Source organism: Equus caballus, chromosome 19 (genome assembly GCF_041296265.1).
Source record: "Equus caballus isolate H_3958 breed thoroughbred chromosome 19, TB-T2T, whole genome shotgun sequence".
In the NCBI taxonomy this organism is placed as follows: domain Eukaryota; kingdom Metazoa; phylum Chordata; class Mammalia; order Perissodactyla; family Equidae; genus Equus; species Equus caballus.
The window spans coordinates 35,713,384-35,737,853 of NC_091702.1; the positions used below are offsets into that span (position 1 = coordinate 35,713,384).

Sequence of the window (24,470 nt, forward strand, 5' to 3'; positions counted from 1 at the left end):
GGAGTTTGCTGTTACCAATAATAAAAAAAAGAAAGCCTTGATCTACCCGAAAAAACTTGAAGGCAATGAAAGAGACACTTTCCATCAATATTTCCTATGCTTTTTTGATCTCCATTGTTTGAAAAGAAAGGTCTGATATTTCTCAGGCCTGATCGTGTAGACTAAATAAGGCCTTTAACAGACCTCGACATCCTCAGAAAAATGATAAAGTAGCTCTTACTTATTAGCAGTGACCTCCACCATCCCTCTGCTGGCTCAGACCTTCTGGAATATTGATGCCCACATACCAGGAGAGGTGGGGCCAATTACCTTCCTTCCCTCAATGGAAAACTATTGAGACTTATAGTATGCTAGAACTGGAAGGGTCCTTAGCAATTATCCGACCCAACACTACTGATTTTTTTCTCATTGGAAATTGAGGCCCAGACAGAATGCATCTGCCACATATACTGAATCACTGACAGAGTGGATCCAGGACTTTGATGCCCTGGTTCTAAATCCACTGTTTTTTCCACAGCTTATCATGGAAAGAGGATATGGGATGGGAAGCCCTGCAAAAGAGTCATTTGCTGTGCCCTTAGATTCAGAGAAGTTCTCACATTTGGGCTTTTGACATGATCTCCCCTGAGGTTGTATATCGGTCTTAGTGCTACACTGACAGGAGGGAAAGGAGAAGACCGTCATACACAAATCCTGCCTGAGGGTCCCAATATAGGAGCCCCCCCAGATTCCTATGGTAGTGATTTAATACTGCTAATAAATCTATAATTGTCTTATGAATAATGCAATTATATTGTAATCGTATGCATGTTAGTGTTAAAAATGTAAAATTTAAAATACGTTTGGCCTAGAAGCAATGACGCCCCAGTAGCAATGAGCACAGTAGTGACAGATTTTGGTTTCTGATATTGGTCCCCAGTAATGGGAAGCAAGGCTTCTCGGAGAAATGGTTGATTCTAGGACTGTGGCAGGAAATATACAAAATTAGAATGGAACATCTTGTAGCACCATAAAGTAAGGATTTGCTTAAAAAAAAAAAAAAACCCTACATTGGGAGCCGGGCCCATGGCCTAGTGGTTAAGTTTGGAGCACTCTCCTTCAGCTGCCCAGGTTCCGTTCCCAGATGTGGACCTATACCCCTTGTTGGTGGCCATGCTGTGGCTGCAATTCACATACAAAATAGAGGAAGATTGGCAACAGATGTTAGCTCAGGGCAAATCTTCCTCAGCAGGAAAAAAAAAAAGAACCCAAACCCACATTGATGGTGTATATTTCAAAGAAACACTGAAGCCACCTGAAGAGCTCCCAATGACCAAAACTGGAAAATTTGAGCGACAAAGTAAATAGAGTAATATTAGATTATAACCTAAAGTATAAAATAAATATCCATGAGTTCACACAGATATAAGTAAATTATTGAAAAAATTAATAAATGGGAGAGAAGAGACAAATTTCTCTTGCAGAAGAATTCCAAATAACTTATGTAGATACATTGCCTTCAAGGAGACGGAGTATAGCTCCTCCATCCTTAAGTGTGAGCTACGCACAATGACTTCCTTGCAAAGAGTACAGTATGGGAAAGGGGAAGGAGGAGGCAATTTTATGTGGAGAAACCTGACAAACACTACATCAGCCAGGTCATCAAGGTCAACATCAACGACGATAAACCATGTTGATTGTATGTACCGTTGATACAAGGTGATAAAAACGGTTCTTCACTTCTCCGGTCTTCACTCCATACCCCAGTCTATTTATGAGAAAAGCGTCAGACAAATTCCAGTAGAGGGGCATCCTACAAAATAGTTGACCTCCTCAAAATCATCAAGGTCATCAAAAACATGGAAAGTCTGAGAAACTGCCACAGCCGAAAGTAGCCTTAGGAGAGATGACAGAAAAAGACCTAAGGTAAACCAAAACAAATTATAATAAATCATGGACTTTAGTTAATATTGTATCAATATTATTTTGTTAATTGTTACAAATGTGGCATACTAATGTAGATGTTCATAATAGGAGAAACTGGGTGCAGAGTAGTTCTCCATGCAATGTTCTCAATTTTTCTGTATATATATATTTTTTCTGTATATATATGTTTTTCTCTCTATATATATGTGTACTTTTTTGTACTTCTCATTTTTTTTTTCAATTCCAGAAACCTCTAAAAGTGACCTAGGCGTCTCTTAAAATCTGAGAGGTCTTGCTTCCCACTCAACCATGTCCCCAAAATAGAGTCAGGGAAATGAGGGAACCTGCATTTATTCTTTCAGTTTACTAAATTGGAAGCAGTTCGGCTAATTTCTGTATGCTACAGTCTGGATAGAGAACTGTCAGGAGAACACCAGGGAGGCACCAAAGGTCAAATGTCATCGTGATGGTAGATGATTCAAGCCACCTCATCAATCCACTTATTCAACATTTCTCTGTGGAAACCCTCCATGGAAACAAGAACGTGAAAAATCTTACTGTCAGTCCATAGGGGACATATGGAACTTGGGGATTCATCACGGAGGGTTTCCTAGAATATCTGCTTTTTCATTGCGGAACGTCAGTAGACCATGAATCTCATCAGAGTTGTAACTCTAGGTGTCTGGGGAAGAACAGCTGACTGGACCCCATAACTCTATGAGTTTGTCTTCATTCTCTGGATATGACCCTGTAATCTAAACTCTCTTCATCTTTCAACCTACAAGTTCTACAGCTGAGAAAGGGTCAGAGAGGGAAATGGTTTGCAAAGACCACCCTGCAAATTACTGGCACAGTTGATTCCCATCAACCAGATTCCACCCTGAATCATTTATTTTGCTGCAGTCTCCGCATTGGTAAACCGAGGACTCCTGTTACATTGATGTACATTGTTTCAGAAATGCCTCATTAATTTATAAGCAATTGTCAATTATCAATGGTGTCTAATTCCACTGCTGCTCTTGAGTTTTAAGTGTCTCTTCCTTCTTTCCCTTCACTTTTTCTCATATTTATCAGCCTCACTGACAGGTAGTTATAAGATCTTTGAACCAATGCTTGTATTTACTATGGGGGCTGATATTTAAATAATTCTTGGTGAAAATGCAGTAAGACTGAATGCTATCATGTTCCATTTTGGTTAGCATGACTCTTCAGCGATTTATTTGGTCACATGTATCAAGAATTCTAAATGTAATTATGCCCTGTAACCCAGTAATTCTACTTCTAGAAAACTATTTTCTTTTTTCTTGTTTTTTTTTAAAGATTGGCACCCAAGCTAACAACTGTTGCCAATCTTCTTTTTTTTTTTCTGTTTTTTCTCCACAAATCCCCCCCAGTACATAGTTGTATATTTTAGTTGTGGGTCCTTCTAGTTGCGGCATGTGGGATGCCACCTCAGTGTGGCCTGATGAGTAGTGCCATGTCCGTGCCCAGGATCCAAACCAGCAAAACCCTGGGGCCCCAAAGCGGAGCGCGCGAACTTAACCACTCAGCCACAGGGCCGGCCCATCTAGGAAACTATTTTCAAGGCACAATTCAAGGTAGAAGGGAAAAAAATCTTTGTATGAATATATACATCCAAGCATTGTATTGACAAAAATCTGCACAACCCACATGTCCCATCATGACGGGGTGAGGGAAAAGGGTGTTGGATGGAGGGTGGTTAAGTAAATTAGTAAATATAATACAACTCATTTTTAAAAATTAGAGTTGGAAAATACTTATGGTATTTTCCAGGTAAGGTGAAAAGAAGAGAGATACACATATATAATATATGTATATCATATATTCATAACTATGTTTCAAAATAATCATCATAGAAAATAGACTGGACATAAATAAGAGTGCATAACAGAAAATATTTATAGTGGCTATTTTAGGCTACTAGGATTATGAATGCTTTTTACCTCCTTTATTCTTTTCTTTATCTTCCAAATTGTGCAATGGTTGTATATGTTTGATATCTATCTCCCAAGCACGTACTCAAGACACTGAAAAGCCTTTTCAATGCAAACAATTAGTCACTTAATTCACAGTTTAGAATGTTTGACCTAAAATGGAAGCTGCCCACATCTTTAGAGCCTAGAGTAAAAGTGAGAAGTGCCCACTCACTCTTGGAGAAGACCTTTCACCCTGGGAGACACTTGCCTCCACACCAACAAAGCAGCACCCTTTCTGAGCACATTGACCATGGTGAAATTAAGTAGATCCTGTAAATCTTTGATCTGTCTCCGCCCCCTTGGTCTTTGTGCGCCTGTTTGTTGGTATTTCACAGCATTTGCAAATGTCAAAGAGTTTCCTGGTTACTTTGCTATCTCTGTGAGTCTGCGCAGGAGCTCTCCTGGTAGGCAGAACTTCTTTGGGACCCTTCTGGGGCTCCAGGAGATTTGTTTTTGATTCTTCTAACATGGTTAGCTAGTGAATGGTGAGGAAAATAATTTTAAAATAAACTATATCAATGTTTTTTCTTCAGAGAATCATATGGTTGTTAGGAACTTTGGGTATACTATTATTTAAATCACTGGTTCTCGAAAAAGGGCAGGAGAGTAGAGATCAGGATCCAGGGAGCGAGGCTAAGGACCATGGTTCCGATAAGCCCCTCTTCCCTTAAACCACTGGTGGAATTCTTCATGCTCAGCTCATTCTATTTCCTCACTCATTCACTCATTCAAACAATAAACGGATAATTGGCAGTCTTATGGGGTAGACACTGTGCTAGATAATGGGGAAACAAATATGAATACAAGAGGGGACCCTGAACCCAGGGGGCACACAGTCTACTGAGGAAAGGCCCAGAAAGGTGCTAAGACTTGCTTTAGATCATGCAAAACAAAGTCTCTGAGCCAGGACTGGGCCCCAAATGTCCTGATTCTGAGCCCTTTGGCTTCCTCTCAGATACTGTATCCTACCTCCCACTCCAACATCAATGTGAGGCATTGACTCTCTCCCTAGGCAGATTCAGCCTCTGAGTTTTTCATCCAGGATTGATTAGAAAAGGAATAACCCAGCCACCTCAATGTACCATCCAGTCATACCCGATACCCAATGCAGGAAGATCCACAAGAGCCTGGAGTACACACTCAGCCTCAACTATCTCCACCACGACCACCAGCAGGCTGGCTCAGCCTGCAGGCCAGAGCTATGCCTGGTCCCTGTTTTTTACATCTTTTCGTACCTTACAGGTTGTACCATGAACAGACAGATCACCCAGCATCACACTATTCCAAAGCACACAGCCTCAGGTGACATCTACAGCCTGGATTCTGGAACCCAACACCACAACTAATAGGAATTGGACCCTTAATAGATCCTGATGCCTACTCAACTAAGCCCAAGGTCACCTCAAACCTCTGGGCATTCCAGACCTTTGGGTAATAAAGGTGATATCTTCAGGTGCCAACCTTGAATTCAGACCAGTTCCCACAGCACCCTAGTCCCCAAGGCTCAGCCTTTCTCAGGATTGGAGCTATGTGCCAGGAGTTGTAACCATTTTCTTTCTGTGGCAGGCGAGGATCAGTTGGATATAACGGCACATGCATAACACCATCAGATGAGATTTCAGCAATCTCACAATTAGTTGGAAGTCCAGCAGCTTTCAACACGTAAACATCGAGTTGCTAAGAACAGCCATATCCTTTGGAGGCACTGGCACAAAAATACCAGCAAAATGCTCGAAAGAAAATGGGACAGAAACAGATTAATAATGATGTTAATAAAGGCCATAATTTGGGAAGGTGTATTGAGAAGACTTGATGATGGTGATGGAGCATCAATAAATCAATCACTTTAGGGCCTCAAACTTCTTTCTAGTCTCGTCTCCTGCAACAATATTCTACACCAGACTCAGCATTCTCTGAGGACCCAGGCACTTACCCCCCACTCCGCACCCATGCCTTGATCTCTGTCTTTCTTTGATAGGCTAGAAGCTCCCCCAGGACAAGAGTACTTCATTTTTGTTTTTTTTAGACTTGTGCCCAACCCATGGTACTCACTTAGAAAATGTTGTTTAGATTAAAGTAGGTAGAACTGAAAGAGAATTTGATGTGAAATCTGATGATCTGGGTTCCAGTTAAAGTTCCACAACTGACTAACTTCTGTGGGTCTCAGTTTCTTGTTCTCTAAAATGGTAATTTCTGTTAAGCGACTACATCACAGGATTCTCATGAGAATCAAGTACAATGGAGGGGAAAGTACTTTGAAAATTATAATGCACGGTTCGAAGTGGTTGCTGAATGTTGAATGAGCGAACAAACTAATATGTGAACTATCACGGTTAAGCTAAGCCAACAGGCTATTCCGTAACATTCTGTGACTCAGAATACATCTGGGGAACAATGTTTGTGAAGTGCCCTGCCTTGACTTTGTAACCATCCTTAAATACAGTTATTTCACTTCTCAAAATATTTTAACCCTTTAAATACAGGAAGACATAAATTACTGCTGAGGATTCGTACTGATTCAAAGAGAATGAAAAAGACCATCGGAAAGTCTTTTCGTTCTTGAAATGCAGAATTGGAAATGAACCATTTCCCAGTAGTGGGAACTGAAATCCAGTGTTAGATCCTCCTTTTTGGTACCTTCTTCCTCTTTCTTCCTCCACTTTCTACCTTAGTCCCTCCCAACCCTGCCCTGCACGCAGATGGAAAAAATCATTTGTTGTGAGCTAACTTCAGTCTTAGAAAAAGGTATAAACCAAGTCCGAACTTATCAGGGCTGTCTTCTAGGATCAACAAAATTTCTATACATTTTTTAAGCAGTTGAGTGGATGGATGAGTTACTAAACCAAGGAGATAGGAGAGCTTTCCACCCAAGGCCTAACCTGAGTGACAGGAAGAGCCCTGGGCCAGCTCTGCTAAGTGAACCTGCAGCCAATGCAGAGCGGATCCTGCGAATGTGGAGGTGAGTATGAAGGATTAGGAACGAGTTGGTCTTGATAAGGAGGAGGAAAGAAAATATGAGCCTGGGTGCTGGAGAGAAGAAATGAGGGCTTCACTCTAGTAACACAGCGAGGCGATAATCAGAGGAAGCATCAGACGTTTGTTAGAGTTAAAAAACTACTCAGAAGCCCATATCCTACTTTCTTCGATCCGTAACAGTAGGTGCCTAAATGGAATGAAATACCCAGTGGATTCAGCAGGAAGAGGTGCACAATCTCCAGAGGGGTCGGGGCAGTGGGTGGGCGCTACAAGAGAAAAATCCTAGAATTGGGAGCCTGTCTGCCTGTTCTTGCCAGTTTTGCCAGCACCAAGACCATGATCAACAGCTCATTTATTTTGGGATTCCTAGAGGTGGAAAGAAGAGAGTACTGGATGTATATGGCATTAAAAAAAAAAACAAAACAAAACCCAATGTGGATGAGCTGGGACAATGTCCAAGCTGTGCAAGGACATATGGATTCTTCTTTTGTTTTTTGCTTTTCCACCCCACCTGTTCCCAGCACCTCTGGGGCAACCCTACCTGTGGAAGCCACCTCCCTGCTCAAAGCTAAATATGTCTGGGGGGAGCAAAGCAAAGAAACATAACACCAAGATATTTTCTCAACTCAATACTTTCTCAATACCTTCTCAACTCTGAAAACTAGGCAGGCTCGGTAAGAAAGCGGACAAGTGCTGTAGGATCCTAGGGGTTAGGAACTGAAAATGTTGGAGAAACAGGACATGTTCAACTCTATTTCCTTATTGTATCACCCATTTGTTTGGCTTTTTTTCAGCATGAAATAAACATATGTTGATATTTTCAGGCCTTACCCATATGCAGCCATGCATGTTGTGAATTGAATACCTACTATGTGCTAAGCACTGGGCTGGACTTTGCATATACAAAGAACAATTGCAGACCTGTTCCTAGAGGAGCCTATAGCCCCGTTGAGAAGACAAGTATTACATGAGTAAATCCACAGATGAGTATTTATTATAAATTATGATACCTGAGATATAGGAAATAAGTACAGTGCTGTGAGATGGGGTAAGGACATAATTTACCTAGTGTACAAGCCTCTCTATTAAAGTAGGCTGAGATATGGGAGAAAAGAGGATGGGTGAGTTAGGTCAAGAGTGAAGGAGAAAGAGTAATGGGCAGAGGGAATAGAGGTCAAAGAACCCTAAAGGGGGTAAAACCATGGCATGTTCAGAGACCTGCACGAGGCCAGCATGGCACAGCAGAAAGAGTGGTAGATGAGGAATTTGGAGGGAGAATGAGGAGCTAGTCCATGTAGGCCTTTGTAGACCATGGTCAGGAATTTAGAGTTTATTCTAAGTGTATTGAGAAGTCATTTAAGGTTTTTAGGCAAGGTGATGACAGGATTTGATTTATATTTTAAGAAAAGCACCCCAGCTATGGTGTGGAAGACGAATTAGAAAGAGGCAAGAATAGACTCTTTACCGGGCTATTGTAGAAGTCGTGGTGAGAGATGAAGGTAGCTTGGACTAGGGAGGGGGCAGTCTAGGTGGTGAGATGTGGAAAGATTTGACACATACTTTGAAGATAGAATTGACAAGATTGAAAGAAAGATTGGATTGAGCAAGAGTTGATGGTGAAGGAGAGAGGGCTGTTGAGAATGAATCCCAAGTTTTTGGTTTGGGCAATCTGGGGGATGTGTTTCCATTTACTGAGTTAGAAGCACTGTGAAGGAAAAGCTTGCAGAGGGAGGCAATTGCTGGCACTCAAGAGCTCACTTTTGAACATGGTGTGTTTGAGATGCCTCTGGGGTAGATGTCAGTGTAGGCACTTGGATATTCAAGACCTGAATTCAAAAAGACGTCTGGTTTGGAGATACAAATTTGAGATTCATCAAAGTAAAAGTAGTATTTGAAGCTAGGAGAAAGAACTGATTTTCATATCAGACCAGGTATTAAAAAACAGAATGATAAAGGGTAAAGGTGGAATGATCCTTAGAAATCCAGTTCAGTCCAAACTCCTTTCTCAACTGATAGCAAAATTGAGACCTAAAGAAATGAAGCCATTGGTGAAAGTGGAGTTGGTGGGAGAGTAGTCTCCCTTCTGGACCAGTAGTTTTTTTGTGTTACCCCACCCCCCTTATTTTATATTCTCATCTGCTGTATATAAGCCACCACATCCTCATAACTACCTTGCTCTCCTCTTTAGTCAACTTGGAACCTTCTTCTCTGGTTTCTTACTTATTGAAACAGAAGTTTCAGTCGTCCCAAATGAACATACCTGGGCATTTGATGTCAAACAGGTCCAGGACATAGAGTGGGAACTGAGCTGCTGGAGGCGCATTCCTGTGCAGCTCCATCTTACTCTGCTTAGCACCTGTGTCCCCCTATCATTATTTAGTAAGTGGGCTGTCTCGTCTCTTTGACGTGAGTGTCAGAAGCTATTTTTTCTTCTCCGTGGTATCTTAATCCAGCCCTGGCACCTGAGATAAGTAATTTACCAATCTAACACATGTTTTGAATGAGAGGGACCCAATAAACTGAAACCTTTTGTTGGAGTTTATGCACCTTTGGTTATCTTTTCATCCTTCTAAGTAAACACATTCACTGAGCACATACTGTGTGTCAGGTGTGGTGCTAAAGAGTGTAATTTTGTTCAGTCTTTAAAATGCAGTTATCATGTAGAGGTCGTTATTAGCTATTGTCCAGTATATTCAGATTTATTCGTGTGTATACATTTGTTTACCTTCCATCCAACTCAACGAATACTTAATGTGTATCAACTATGTGCACAGAGGTGAAACAGGAATCCTCTGTCACTTGGGCCTAAAGGCCAGTGTGGGAGAGATAGCAACACACACACGAGCAGTGGTGAGGGCTATCACTGAGTTGGAACCAATGTATTTTGTTTGAATACAGGAACATGACTGCTCTAAACTAAGACATCTAGGAAAATTTCTTGGAGGGGTGGAGTTTGAGTAAACTAATAAGATAATGAGCATATCCTTGAAATAATAAACATCAAAATGGCAAGCATAGCCTTGAAATAATGTGTTAACATTTATATGGTACTTAGGATGTACTGTTCTAAGTACTTTACACTTGTGAATTTATTTAATCCTTACAGCAACTTTATAAAATGGGCGATGCTGTTATCCTCACTTTACCGATGGAAAGCTGAAGCACAGAAAGGTTAAGCAACTTACCTAAGGGCAAACAGCAGAGTTTGGATTTGAACTCCAGCAATTTAAGTCTTTGCTCTTAGCCATTATGCTCCACTGCCTTCTAAATGAAGGGTCGGACTCCTTCAGGCAGATTAAGGAGAAGGAGTATGGGGAAGGAGGACATTTCAGACCAAAAAGCTGAAACAATGGCACAGAGGTTAGAGATTGATACACCTCATAATGTTTTATTTTGTCTAGAAAGCTGATTAGTTTGCAAAGAAGTTTCTCTGCCGTTCTTTAATGTGCTCCTCATTGTGACCCTGTGAAGTACGCCATGTTATTATTACAATTAGAAAAATGAGGAAATTGGGACCCAGAATGAGGAGATACCAGCAGGCTAGTTAACTGCCCTGTGAGGTTCAAAAACCTGGTCATTTGGCTTCAGACAAGTGCCTTTCCCACGTTGCAGTTTTAACAACTAAGCATTCATTGCTCCCTGCTCTGATCAAGGCCCTGTGCTAGCTTTTCCATACATATTCCCATTTCATCCCCACAATAGCCCTGAGAGGTAGGTGTTGCTACATTTCCAAAGAAGAGGGGCCAGCCCAGTAGCTGATTTGTTAAACTTCCCTATGCCCCACTTGGGCGGCCAGGTTCACGGGTTTGAATCCCAAGTGTGGACCTACTCCACTCATCAGCCATGCTGTGGAGGCATCCCACATACAAAAAGTAGAGGAAGATTGGTGCAGATGTTAACTCAGGCCTAATCTTCCTCACAAAAAAAAAAAAAAAAAAAAGGAAACAGTTCAAATCTGCCTCTACCTGATTTTTTTTTTTTAAATACTAGCAATTTCCTATGAGGCATGTTGGTTTTCAGTTTCATGCTTTGTCCACTCTTTGGTTCCTGGGAACCCCTGAGGATGGAGTATCATGTGTGCGTTAGCACATGCAGCTTCTCAAGAATGGAAAATCCTAATTAATCTTTTTGCCAAAATCTTCCAGTCACTCCTGCTTTTGGCCAACCTTTCCTGTGTGGTGAAAGACAACATTTAAATATGAAACTCAACTTCAGTTTCCAAAACTGTAATTGCATTATTAGGAATTGGTTGAAACTGGGCTTTGTGAATCTGTGAGGGAAAGGCTGAGAATAAGGCTGACTAGACATTCAAGGCCGGCCAACAATTCGGCACAATTGCTGAAATACTTGATGTAATCTGGGACTGCACTGGTTGGCGGGAGCAGCTCCAGCTCAGTGAGCACCGGCTGTGTAGAGCATAGTTCTAGGCCCTCTGCGGGGAATAGAAGTCCATGGCTAGAGAAAGAGGCTGGCTCTACCATGGTTGCAACGACATGCATGTCAAAGGCCAAAGAAAAAAATCAGACAAGAGCAGGTAAAAATCCACAACCAGCCCACAGCCTCAAGCAGCTAGGGCTGCATTCCGGAGAGCAGCTCTGTGAATGTTCGGTGCAGGAACCAGGTACGGAAGACTCTGTGTTCAGTCCTGCTGCCTTCTGGATTTGATTAAGGCTCTTAGGAGAGTCATGACCTCAGCCTGGAATGGCAACATTTACAGGAAACAACAAAGGAGAGAAGATGACTAAAACTTTTAGTGCAAAAGGAGGGAGAATGGATAGAGTGAAAATTGGGCAGTTTCCACTTGATTTTCAAGGCCAGGGGTATAATGAAGGGCCTCGTTTTCTCATGCAGTTGTCAAGCCTTTCAAAAGATTCTTCCCTGCAAGCTGGAGGCCAAACCTGTGATCTAGGATGATGCCTTTTGCCTTGGTTTTCTCATTTGTAAAAGGCAAAAGCAATGGCTACTTTACAGGTCTTCTTTTGAGGATTAAATGCGGTAAAGCACAGTGAATGGCTCGTTAACAAAAATATGTAGAAAGTAGACTGATATGCTGTCCAGCTATCCCAGCCATCTAGTAAGAAATAGGACTAGATCTTTAGACTCATTTAACAGAACCTTAGAGACCATCTGCTGCAAGTTCCGATGTGGTAGATGAGAAGGGAGAAGGCCGTAGGGGCCTTGCCCAAGGGGGCCAAGGAAGTTCAAGGCTGAGGAAGTGTACGTGGGCGTGGGGATGGGTGAGACCCCGAGAAATGCTGTGAGCCAGCTACTCCGCTGAGCCTCTTACGACACAATCTTATTTCATACTGACAGGCGGCAAAGGCAGGTGTCTTCATTTCATAATACAAGGGCCAGAGGGTCTTGGAAATAGCCTCCATGAGATCAAGAGATAATAAGCAGATGACAAGGATTCAAACTGTGGTTGAGTTAAATGCAAAGCCCGTGCTCTTGACCTCACACTGTCTCACCAAGTTTTCTGCTTCCTTGCAAAGACCCATTTTTCAGGATTTCTAGCGCATCTACAGAAAAGAGTGGCGTCTAGGGAAAGGGTTGTTTTTTATTTATTTTTTTAAAGTCTATGAATCATTGTGTAACCCTCCTTTGTGCAGCTCAGTTTTGCAATCTAAAATGGCTAAGTTCACCCCATGACCCAGGCCTGTTTCGCCCCTAACACTCTGTAATTGGTGCTTCACACCAAAGGGAAAATGGTTCTCCTTTGCCTCTAAATCCAAGTGGTTCTTACCTGCAAACATCACTTATTTAAAATCGTCTATATGTATTTCTCATGTTATCTGAAGCCAATGCAAAGAGATATGCCTCCCATTTCTTTCCACCAGTACCCAGTAGTGCTCAATAAATTTTCTGGTGCATACATTTTTTTTTTTTTTAAAGATTGGCACCTGAGCTAACATCTGTTGCCAATCTTTTTTTTTTTTTTCTCCCCAAAGCCCCCCAGTACATTGTTGTAGATTCTAGTTATGAGTGCCTCTGGTTGTGCTATGTGGGATGCTGCCTCAGCATGGCTTGACGAGCGGTGCCACCTCTGTGCTCAGGATCCAAACAGGTGAAACCCTGGGCCACTGAAGCAGAGCGCGTGAAACTTAACCACTGGGCCACAGGGCTGGCCCTGGTGCATACATTTTTAAAGCAAGTATTCTGTCAGCATCCTTGACATTGTTACAAGCTGCTTTTTTTTTTTTTGGCATTTCTCCAACCTATGGGCCCAGAATCCATCCATCTGTACGTCCATCAACCATCCAAATGATTTTACATACATAATTACTAAAACCCATACTCGTTACGATACATATTATACATATACATAGAGATCGCTGCATATATTTATGACATGGGTTAAGCCCCAGTACGTGGCAGGCAACAGGCGAGTTGCTGCAGAAGTGTCACCAGTTAAAATCGAGACTGGGATTGCTAATCATCCAAAAAGTTGTGTCATTTCTTACACCACTGCTTTTTAAAACAATTTTTCTTATACTTAGAAAGACCAATGGGCACTGTTCCCAGCTTGATTATTCTTACATTCTTACTTAAACTTTAGCTCAAAATTCCGCTTTCTTCTAAATTGTTACCAAGTCCTGCTGTGAGAAACCATTCATAGCCCACGGCAGTGGCCTAGAGAAGGGTTGGGATTCACCGGTGGCACATCAACCCTCCTTTTCACTCTTAGAATTACATTTAAGAGCTCGGAGTCTGTTCTCTGCCTGGACCCCTGCCTAGACCCCTCATGTATTATTCACTTGCCCGTATTCAGGCGACGGTCGCTGTTGAACTTTTTGCGTTAAGGTCTCTGAAAAGGCAGCCTGTGGAAAGAACACAGGCTCTTGAGACAAAGCTGGTTTCTTCTGACTCTGACAACAAATACCTGTGTGACCATGGGCAAGTTACTTAACCTCTCTGAGCCTCAGCTTTCTTATCTTTAAAGAAAGGAGTAATGATACTCAACTCTCAAGTGTATGTAAGAAGGAAAGGAGAGGAAGTAATCCCCAGAAGCTGTTGTCCAAATAAGCACCTCATTTGGGCACTAGCCACGTCCTCAGGAAGGTACAATTTCCAGTCCCTCCTCCTGCATCCCTCCCATATTAGAAAGCCCAGACGCAAGATTTCCGAATTACTCACCAATTCGGACTGCCCCAGCCCCTTTCCTTGCCACTGAGGTGGATAATCTGCATGTGAGTCTGAGCAATTATTTCAACGACACACTTATGCATTTCACTAATCCCCACCGCAACTGTCCAGCTTTCTGAGTGTGAAGCACTTTCCCATCCGTTACCTCATTTGATCTTCACAACGGCCCCATGAGAACACAAGCCGGTGTTGTTATCCTTCTTTGACAGATGAGCAAGCAGAGGGTTAGAGAGGTTAAGTGGCTGGTCCAGGGTCACACTTCTAGATTCAGTCTATGACTCTGAATTCCATCCATGAGCTTTCTATTATCCCACACAGCCAAGAGATTTTTGCTCCATACTAAAAGACAGACAATAGGTATTCTGGAAGAAGTAACACCAAGGAGGTAGAGGCTGGTGGAGAATGGGTCAGTTAGCCCGGCCCTTCCCATCCCCACGGGGCTCCACTCAGCCTTTGCCCAGTGTCTCTCTTTCCCAAGCACTTTTTTCTCAGCCTCTGGTCCCTCTGATCCTCCCCATGGTTCAGAGTGTTGCTCAAACCCAGGCTCCACCATGAAGCTCTTGGCCAGCCACCTCGCCCATTTCTTCAACTAATAATTACTGAATGCCAGGCACTGTGCTCCTCTGTCCTTTGGAGTTTCCTTCTAGTGGGGAGAAACAAACAATAAACTTGATAGTAAATATGCACAGTAGTTTTTATGGTAATAAAGGCTAAAAAAGGGAAAAAGGCAGGGAAGAGCTACAGAACATGTGTGAGGGAGAAGGATGCAATGTGAGGTAGGGTCCTGGGAAAGCACCACTGAGCAGGTTACATTGAAGGGTGAGAATAGGTGAAAGACAGAACCACTGGGTATCTGAAGTAAGAGCACCAGACAGAGGGAGGCGGACGCACCGAGGCCCTGAGCCTCACATGGCTCGCATGTTGGAGGAACAGAGAACAGAGAACAGCTAAAGCAGAGTAGAGGGCGGATCAGTGGGAGAGGAGGATGGAGAGGAAAAGGAAGTACTTTGTATACACCTCGTGGGACACTGGAAGAACTTTCTATTACTCTGGATGAGATGGAAAGCCATTGAGGGTTTGGACGGGATCTCAAGTTTATTTTCACAGACTCTCTCCGGCTGCTCTATTGAGATGGGCAAGGTGGGAGCAAAGAGGCCATTTAGGAATCTATTATAATAATACTGGAGAGAGATGATGGGCACTTGGACTAGGACATGGGGAGGAGTGTTCAAATTCTATACACATATTTAAGGCAGAGCCTAAAGAGTTACTGGTAGTTTGGACGTGAGTTGTGGAGAAACAGGAGTCAAGCACGGCTCCAAGTTCTTTGGCTTGAGCAACTGTAACAAATGGAATTGTTCTTTGTCAAAATGGACAGGCTGTAGGTGGAGCAGATTTGAAGGAGTTAGGAACACATTAGGAACTCTAATTTGGATGGGTTCAGTTAAAGGAGCCAAAGAGACACTCAAAGGGAGATGGCTGAGCAGGCAGCTGGATTTCTGAGTCTGGAGTTCCAGGGAGAAATCTAAGCTGGAGATAGAAATTTAGGAATTGTCAGCATTAAGATTTTATTGAAACTGAGCAAGATCCCCAGGGAAGTGAGGACAGAACAAGAAGAGGTCCAAAGGCTGAGCCTGGGACACTCCCCAGCTACAGGTTTGGGTGAGGAGAAGACACTAGCCTTCTTCGTTCAAGGAGTGGCCAGGGAGATAGGAGAAAACCTTGATTAACCTTTCTGCAAACTCCTAACAAAACTTGTCTCTTCTCTTCAACTCTCGGTTTATGTTTCCTTGATGGAGGCCGATTAGAGTCACCTTTAGAGTGAGACCCATGTCATTTCTCCACTCTCTGCAGTGTTTAGCATCTAGGAGCCTTTTAGTTAAAACTCAACTAGTTGTCTTACAGCTGAATCACAAAATGATTGAGTATAAGGGACCCAAGAAATCATCTGGCTTTGTGATTTCCCAACATTCTTTGGAGCAAGTCAAGGAGTTATTTTTTTTTCATTATTGGGAAGCTTATAAAGCTGTGACCCCTCCTTTCCTAGAAGGGCTAATAAAACACCAGGGCCCTGGCAGTCAAAGGCTTCACCCCTCCCTTCTAAGAAGTATTTGCGATTTTCAGCAAAACGCAGACATTCCAGAAAACTCCAAGTGCTTGAGTCTAGTCAAGAACATCTACAAGGCAGAGGGACCAAGGAGAAAGACACCATACTCTGAGAACTCTGGCCTTATTTCAGGCTGATTTGAGAGGGGAAGACACCATCTGCCACATTCCTTCCTCTTAAGACCACTGAAATCCTGGAATCCTAGACAGGCTGGTAGAGATCAGCTAGTCCAACCACCTCCTAGAAATGAGGAACTTGGGCCTAGAAAGTCCCCAATATCTTGTTCAAAATCACTATACCAAGAGTGTTCAATCCAAGACTGAAAACCAGATTTCAACTTGAAACTTTCTACTCAGGTTCAGGTTCAACTAAACTCTACTAGCGTGTCCTATATGCCTGGAAACATGCCAGGTGCTTTTACATTGATCATTCTTAATCTTCACCACAAACTCCAAGACTGATACTATTATCCTCCTTTTACAGATGAGGACACTGATGCTCAGACAGGAAAGTGACATGGCCAGGGTCACATGGCTCACATGTTGAAGAGCGGGATTGGAACCCATGTCTATGTGGCTCCAAGTCCACCGTTCATTGCAGCACACCTGCTGCCTTCCTCGGCAGGACTCCTCTTACAGCGTTCTTTATTCCCATAGTGCAAGCAACTGCCCCAGGACCCTGCCCTCCTACCAAGAGGTGAGGCCTCTCCAGCCTGGTGTGTTAGCAAGTGACTTAACTTTGAGTCCAGAGCTTGGACTCTGGAACCAAACTGCTCGGGTTTGAATCACGACCCTACCACTTATTAGCTATGCAACGCTGGGCCATGTAACTTCCCTTTGCCCCAGTTTCCTCATCTATAAAATGGAAGCAATGATGTGCTTAACCCTGGGGAGTTAGGATTAGGTAACATAATACATGTAAACCGCTTAGCACGATGTCTCACATGCAGAGCAGATGTTCAAGAAATGTTAAATGCAATAGTCAATGGTTGACTTTTTAAAAACCCTGGAGCTGTTTTGAAACATACTGTCCAATGCTCCAAAATTTTTTTCTGGACTGTGTCCAGGTGGGGAGACCAATACCAAAATCCAGACCTGACATGTTTTAGGAGTTTCAGCAACATGTTCTGTGTCAATCAAGGTCCAACTAGGAAAGAGAGGCTCCGTAAGTGATATGGAATTATAGGAACTAGATCTTTCCAACTGATACAAGACTGAAGGTTCGTAGTGATGATACATATTAAAAACTTCTTTGAAATACCAATGAAAAAGTATTAATAGTAAATACATATGTGTGTGTATAGAAAGATTACTGGAAGGAAGCTCACCAAAATGTTCACAGAGGATATTTCTGAGAGATGGGTATAACGAGAAGTTGTATTTTTACTTTCACTTACTTGCCTTCTAATTTTGTACACTAAACAAGTATTCAAATCAGAAATTATTTAATTGCTAACATTTATTGTCCACTCATTTCTTACTTTATCTAACACTTTTTTGCTCTAAAAAAAGCTTAATGTATTGGAAGCACTTACAATTATAAAGCTAATTATGGGGAAGAGACGAGGTGGAAGAAGGAGATAGAATGGATATAGCATAGGAATTCAGGGTAGGTGATCACTTGATTTAAGTTAGTAAATTTAATCTTCTGGATCCTGAGAGTCATAAACAGAAGATATTATGCAAGTGTGAGCTTAAAAAAAGAAATATCCAGCGTATTGGTGGTAGGGCATCTCAACTGGGGTGTCGGGGCCTCTGGGCCAGAGTCCAGGCCCCTCGCAGGAGCTGTCTGGGTCTCACACTAAAGAGAGACCTCCACATAAGGGATTTCCTGGTGTGACTGTGTGTTTCATTTGCCAGCATCTAAGGTCAATGGCAAAGGAAACGACTGGGATGGGTGGGGGCAGGGCAGGGGGATGCTGGGTGATCACAGTGAAACCTCTACCTACCTTGGGAAAAGAGAGGCTGCTCTTCCTGCCCACTGTCACCCTGGCAACCCTGGTAAGAGAGACACAAACCAAAGACAAGATGCTTGGGGATCTTTGGCATTCTTGGTTAAGCATGTTCAGAATCTGATATTCTAGATAGAATCAAAGAATTGCAGTCCTGGAAGTGTCAAAGGTCATGAAGTCCAACTCCTCATTTGATAGATGAGGACGCTGAAACCCACAAAATCAAATCGTTTGTCTAAGACCACACAAAGCCTGGAGAGAAGCGGAGACTTCACACTCCTAGCTGAGAGCACTCTCCATTATACCTTGAGCTCTCCAAGGTCCCACCCATGGTAGGTGTTATGATGCTGATAATGATAGACAGAAGAGGGAGAGGAGGAAACATCCTTTAATCTTAGCCTTATTTGGTAGGAACTGGAAAATGTCTCCCGTGGGTAAGCACAATAAATTGGTTAGTTTTCTTCAAGATCCTGGACTGCCTTCAGCAGCAGACCCAGTTTCTAATCCAACAATCCTCACTTGTCTTCCCAGTATTCCAGAAGAGATCCAGGTGGTGATCAAACCAGTCTAGGTGCTGCTGGAAAAAGCTCTCGGGCGGTGCCGACTAGCTTGACTTGTGCTCTTTACCACATCCCTTGCACTCAGAACAAGTATACACCTGCCTAAAGTTGCTCCCTGGATCTCAACAGAAACCTGATCATCAGTCATTGCTCCCAGACAACCTTCCTACCAGTAAACTTGCACATAGATGGCCACTCAGCTAAGACAAGTGATGAGCCAAGAAAAACCAAAAAAAGTGTGGTTTTAATATACAACATTTTATTACTGGCATTCATCAAGAAATCTTGAGCCAGTGAATGTTCAAAGCAGTCTTAAAAAATAATCCTGTCTAGGGGCTGGCCCCGTGGCCGAGTGGTTAAGCTCGCGCACTCCGCTGCAGGCGGCCCAGTGTTTCGTTAGTTCGAATCCTGGGCGCGGACATGGCACTGCTTGTCAGACCACGCTGAGGCAGCGTCCCACATGCCACAACTAGAAGAACCCACAACGAAGAACACACAACTGTGTACCGGGGGGGCTTTGGGGAGAAAAAGGAAAAAATAAAATCTTAAAAAAAAAAAAAAAAAAAAAAAAAAAAAAAAATAATCCTGTCCCTTGATACTTACACACAGTGCAGAGAAAGGAGGATGAAAACATAACATTTTCAAAGCTCCATTTTTCTTAGTCCTTTTAGTAACCCCGTGAATCCAACTCTAGAGTATAAAGACTTAATCTTAAGAGATTATTGTGTGGGAAGAGGCAGCAAGGTGTAGAAAAAAACCCTGCTGAGCCTAAAGTCAGGAAAGTGACTGTGTTTTGAAGCTTCTTTCTAGAAGGTGGATGATCCTGGGCAAGGCACTTCCCTTTTTGGCCCTTGTTTCCTCCATGAAAAATGGGGATAATATTCACATTTGTCCTTGCAAACACTGCTGTGTTGTTCAGAGGATCAACACAGTGAGTATGAAAACATTGGGATATTTTTTATTTTCATTCATTATAGTTTTAGTATTAGTTTTCAATAGCACTAGCCCTCTCCATAAAATGAACTTGGTCTCAGGTGTCAGATGCTCATATTTCTGAAAGGACTTGGAAAAGAAGGTAAAAGGAGCAAAAAAATAAAAGTCATTCTTTTCCTGGAAAGCTATGTTGTTTAATCTCCTTCTTGGAGTAAAAAAATCCCAGCCATACTGTAGGGAACAGAACATGTAGGGCTTCTCTTTGATGTCACCACTCACTCAATGGCCAGTATCACTTCCCTTTTTTCACCAACAGATTCAAAACCCTTATGTCTGGGCTTCTCTGATGACCACGTTAAACACTTAAGTACCCTGCTTTAACATATACCACAATCTAAACAATCAAAAGAAAGACAGAGGCTAAGGAGGAGGAGAGAGGCCAGAAAGAGAGATACAGTTGTATTCTCTGGAAGGAGGATGGTTAATGAAACATATGTTTCAGTTTAGAGACAAATATTGTTCTTCAACAGAGAAGGTCACAGCAACCCTAGACTGGAGCAGGCAGGAGCAGAGACATGAGCCCTGCTCTCCAACTAGTGGGGTTACCACCCATTAGCTGTTTCTGAGAGAGAACACTGGAGCCAGCCAGGCCTTAACGCCCTGCCCTGCATTAATAAGCATGGACCTGGCCTTTCAGGCACAGTCCTTCTAGGGATGGGCCTCTCTCCTAGGCTTGGGTTCTGCCTGAAGCGAGGATGAGTCCTGTAAAGATTCTGAACCCTTCTTGATCCATGCAGACCAAGCCGCCAGGCGTACAGCACTGGACCACACTACTACTTTATTCGGCCAGCAAATCAACACAAACCCAAGGTGTGTCATCGGAATCAGAAAAAATGAGGGGAGCATAGGGCCTTCTAAAGAGCCCAAGAAGAGAGTTAGGGCAGGAAACCTCTTCAGTAGCTCCTTTACGATGCCATTCTTTAACTCCTGAGTTACTCTTCACACCCCACAGTTCAAACCAGGACTCAATCCCTTACCAGATCTGGATAGATGCTGCAAACGCTACCTCTTGTGCGATGATGGCAATTTTACACGATGTTCTCCCTGTTGCATTTCACATCTTCCTGTGCACCTTCTTCCAAGTGGTTAATTCTCAGCTGGATCAAGGAAAGACCAGCCTGGTATAAGCCAGAGATCATCAGCCAGTGTTGAGCCTTGAGCAGTGCATGTGAAGTTGTAGGAATCAGTTGTCTGATGCAGGTTCAGCTGGGAAATGCTACATTTTAAGGAAGTGCAACCTTTTAACTTCTGAGTTGAATAAGCAGCATGCCAAGAGGAGAAGAATTGGCTTAAACTATAGAACAATCCTTTGAACCACGGGCACTCAGCTGAAACAAACTAAGCCAGGTCCAGGGATTCTCAGCAGATACAGGGAGAAGTGGGCAGACAGGTAATTGTCAGGTAGTAAATACCACCAAGGTGATTTTGTCTCCTCTTGTTTGCCAAGTCCTGGTTTGGGCATGCCAGCTACCTATACTGAACTTTTTTTCACAATGCTGCCATCTTTATTTTTATCGAAATTCATTACCCAGAATTCCATGGCTCAGAACCCTGGAATATTGGTGTCTTTAATATTAAAGGGCTCACTTAGCCCATGTGCAAAGTTGGCTTCTGTCTCTTCCTCAACAAGTTTGAACAATTCATTTATTTTTCTTAATATAAAGATAAAATTCATCTGCCATCCTCCCAGAATTAGCCCTGTAAAAGTGGGTAGAAGCAGAAAATCATAAAATTTTTAGGTTCAGAAGGGCTTTCGAGATCACTCTGTATCTGAATCTCCAACATAACACCCCTGACAAAGTGTCTATTGAACTCCTTCTTAGATGTCTGCAGGCTGGGAACTTTCCGCCTCCCAAGGTGACCTATTCCATGGTTGGTGAGATTCAGAAGTTTGGAAGTTTAAACTTGGACTTATTTATTGGTTCAATTGTAGGAAAGAACTCATCACAGCAAGATAGCACTAACCAAAGACATTTGGGGCTGTATGCGGTTGGTGATCTCAATGGATGCAAATAGGATCCACGACCACAGACTGTACCCCAAATCTCAACCCATATTTAAGTCCTTGGAAAGCGGAGTGAACAGACAAAATTGCATGCTACACATAGTGCACATCTCTTACCAGGACTAGAGAAATATTTACAAAGAACGGTCTTAGTATTGATGATGAGGCTTCTGTAGAAATGCTTCCTTGGTCACAGGGAAAGGAACTTGATCTGATCTACTTTGATTTTAATTTTTAAAAGAACATGTGAAAATCAGGAAAATGTTACACCCTTTCAGACATGAGACGTCATCTCACAAACTCATGAGAGTTAATCTCTCCCACCATCTCGATCATTTCTACAGGTTCTCTTCCTTGTAAACCTATGCCTAAGTCAGAAAATCATAGGTTCAGGTACCTAATACAGTTTTAGAACTGAAAGATTCCCAGAAGAAATCTTATCTGGTTTCCTCATCTTAAAACTAGGAAGCTGAGGCCCGGATTGAGGAGGCAACTGACCCAAGGTCACAGAGCCCTTTTGAGATAGAATCAGGACTAAATCACAGGTCTCCCTACTCCTAGAGAGGGCTCTACTCTTCATTATTAACAATAATATGTACAGAGAATGATGGTCTCTCCAGGATGCTTTGAAAAAGGCGCTATAGAGAATTTTACGGAATAGAGGAATAAGCCAGCCTCTCCGGGCTCCAGGAGAGGTAGCAACCTCGTGGAGTAAGGATTGTTAACACGCATTTTAAAATATCAATACATGACCAATAAATACAGTGCAAACACCATCTAATTGTATCTGCATGTGAATATATCAAAATCATCCCCATCATAAGAAGTGCTGGTTATTGAGCATCTATCTGCTATGTTCCAGGCACTTTGCATACCTTGTTAGCTCTACTCTTCCCAATGAATCTGTGAGTTTGGTGTTACTATGGTTGTTTTTCAGGCAAATTAACAGAGGCTCAGAAGACAGATGACCAATGTAGCAGAGTCAAGATTTGGGGCCCCGTCTTCCTGGCTCCAAAGCCTGTGTCATTTTCACCATAGCCACCATCTTCTCTAGATTATCTCAGACCTACTCCTGTGTCCCATCCAATGACAAACCCCAAACATTTTATATGACTGGCGCTGGTGCAGAATAAACTTGAGATATTTTTTGGAATTCCTTGACTATTTAACTTAGCTATCCCATTAGTCAATTTGGGAAGTATCTCCCCCATTTATTGGGTGTGTTCTTCATATTTAATGTATCTTAAAGAAGATAGAGCAAAGTAAGACTCTGGCATCTGGTGGTAAGTTGCCATGTTTGATATGTAAACATAAATAAACAGAAATAATAACATTCTGAAAATATTTATTCATTAGTCATAATCTTTAAAGCTGCTATTTGTACTAAAACATGTTTATATTAAAAGACTATCTTCAAAATTTAAAATCAGAACATTTTTTGCAGTTGAGCTAGGTCCAGCATGTGGTTATAAATTCTTTGCATAAAGAAAAGTTTTTTCTTTAATGTATATACTTTAAGAATAAACATTTTGATGTTTTAGATAGAAAGAAATACATGGTTTAAATCAGCATTGGCTTAATAAAGAAACATTTACTTTCTAGGTTAGAGTAATGTTTATATGCCAAAAATGGATTCTGATAGGTGCAATGGTCTGGTAAAGTGAAAGAAAATGTAACTGTGTGACTTTAGCAGAATTACTCAAAAATCCTCTTAAAGTCTTGAGTTGAAGTCCACAAGCATGGAATATCATGCATGATCCACTTGGAATTCTACTGCAGAGGACAATTATATGGCAGTTTAGAGAAGCCAGCCCAAGAGAACTTATGAATGAAGTTGTTATGAGATGCAAGATGTATGTATACTCCTATTTCACACAGAAGTGAGATGTAAGAATCCTCTATTCCTTCTAAAACTCACTGGGGATTCTTCAGTTCAAATACACAAACAGAGTCAATGATAGAAGCACAATAAAAATAGCTAAGCTTCCATAAGTGCTTCCTAGAAGCCAGGCACTGTTCCACGCACCTTACAGATATTAACTCTTTGGTCAGCACAACAACTCAGTGAAACAGAGATTCTTACTATCTCCACTATTACATGTGCCCCAGTTTGCAGAGCTGTTCCATGAGGGAGACTTTGCTCAGAGTGAGGCAGTGACTCCAAGAGCCTGGGATCTTCTATCACAATGCTACACTGCCTCCACGGAGCCCTACCCAGTGAGCAGGTCCCCTGCTCCACAGACAGTAGCCCAAGTTGCAAGGGTGAGTCTACTGTGGTAAGTGTTTGAGCAGAGTCTTCGTGGATTCTGCCACCTCGATGCCACCATCTTCCTTACCAGACAGAGCTTCCTATTTTGATGGGTGAGTCATCCAGTTATTCTTCGTGATCTTCAACCGAATTTCCTCTTTAAGGGGAGGAATCTTCATGGTCAGCATTAGGTTTACTTTGATGGTCACCTCTGAATTTTTGTTGGTCATTTCCGTAGCTTGAATTATCGTTACTCTGCCAGTGGCTGCTCCTTCTTAGACTTGAAAAACATTAGCCAGTTCTCATCTTACCAAAATGTAAGCACCCAAAGGCCAAGACTCACGTCTGATTTATTCTTTATTCCTATACCATCTGCCCAGTACATAGCAGCCTTTTGACAAATGTTGAAAGAATGAGTGACACCCCTTTGGGGTCTTTCTAGAATCAGCAGCTCCCTAACATCTGTTCTCGTGCCGATTCCTTCAGTCATTAACTCAGAAAATATCCATTGAGTGGCCACTGACTGAGAAGTAATGTAAAGTCCTGTGCATAGAATGAGAATATTCATGCTTGAAGATTCACCCT

At 42.3% G+C, this 24,470-nt stretch overlaps 1 long non-coding RNA gene across 1 annotated transcript in view; it reads right to left on the reverse strand.

The window, feature by feature from the left end:
* Positions 1 to 1,393: 1,393 nt before the first annotated feature.
* Positions 1,394 to 24,470, reverse strand: part of LOC102147887 (uncharacterized) — a 94,785-nt gene continuing 71,708 nt past the window's right edge. Inside the window, exon 5 of the long non-coding RNA XR_011428786.1 lies at positions 1,394 to 1,875. This is a non-coding gene — a long non-coding RNA (uncharacterized lncRNA). The remainder of the gene's footprint in view (positions 1,876 to 24,470) is intronic.